General features: G+C 56.0%; 1 protein-coding gene across 1 annotated transcript in view; it reads right to left on the reverse strand.

Moving 5' to 3' along the window:
• The window catches only part of Znf584 (zinc finger protein 584), a 16,454-nt gene that overhangs the window by 3,028 nt on the left and 12,175 nt on the right, over positions 1 to 1,251 (reverse strand). The window lies entirely within an intron of this gene.

Genomic DNA, 1,251 nt, shown 5'->3' on the forward strand with positions numbered 1-1,251 from the left:
GGCCCAGGCGACAGAGGAGGGCGCGGACTACATTTCCCACAAGCCACCGCGCCGCGCGTCCGTCCGTCCGTCCGGGCCCCTCAGGGCGCTGGAGTGGGCCCGGCGGCTGCGCCCTGGACGGCGCTCCGGAGGCTCCCGAGCCTCGGAACCGGGAATCTCGGCCTTCGTGACTCGTGCGGTGAGCAGCCGGTCTTCAAAAACCATTGAAGGTCCCAGGTCCTGGAGTTCGCACTGCTGGGGTGTCGCCGGGTCGCCCCCTGGGCGTAGCGTCCGCTCTGAAAGTCTAGGCTTGGGGTCCCGGGCAGGAGAGGATCGGAGGAAGATCGGCCGTCGGTTCCCCGCAGCAAAAGCGACAAATGACCGCTGGTAGACCAGTGAGGGGTGCCAGGGAGTCCCCCCTGCGCTTGTCCTCAGCACAATAGGCTCCGAGCCTACCCCATTTCCAGACATGGTGTCATTTCAGAATCGGGGTCTGTCGAAGGACGGGTGGCACGTGGTTGAGTGTCTTTGGAGACAGGGTCTTGGATATATCAAAGTCAGGAGGCTGTCCCTAATTGAGACCTACTCATGGTCGTGGCCCTTTGTCTCCTGGAAGGAGCAAGGCTCAGAGGAGCATCTGCCTGGGGCTGATGCTGAAGAACTGTGCACTCAAGACTTCAGTGCTCACCGTTTTCCTCTGCTTTTCCGGTGTTGCCCTTGGAAGTTGCCACTGGTGCTGGGATGAAGGCACTGCCACCTCCTATTCCTAGCAGCTACATGAGCATCCTCACACATTCTACCCTGGGGTCCTGGGTGGTCAAGATTGGGGGTACAAGTCTAAATCTTCACAGCAGATGATGTCCAGCTCAGTCACTTTGTACAAAACGTCAGGCCCTGCCTGTACTAACATGGTCAATTTTGGGTCTACTGTACTCTTCCTGGGCGGTCTCCTGGACGTTCAGTTTGTGAAGTTCACTGTTGTGCTCAATGTACAGCTTATTCTTACCCTCTGGTGTTTGTCCCAGGGTGTATTGGCCTCTGCTGGGCAGTATTCTTAAAAATCTGTCATCCCCAAGGTCTGGCTGCTTCAACATTCCACTACCAAAATCAGCTGTGGCAGACAGGCCAAAAGGAGACCTGTCCCTGGTGACCATCCCTCAAGGTGGGTTGATCTCACATCTGCTTCCTGGTCCATGCCGTCTCAGATCTTGGTGAGTCCCTGACTCCTGATTTATTTTTCCATCCTCTTTTTTTTTTTTTTTTTTTTTAAAA

This window comes from Marmota marmota, unplaced genomic scaffold (assembly GCF_001458135.2).
Source record: "Marmota marmota marmota unplaced genomic scaffold, marMar, whole genome shotgun sequence".
NCBI lineage: Eukaryota > Metazoa > Chordata > Mammalia > Rodentia > Sciuridae > Marmota > Marmota marmota.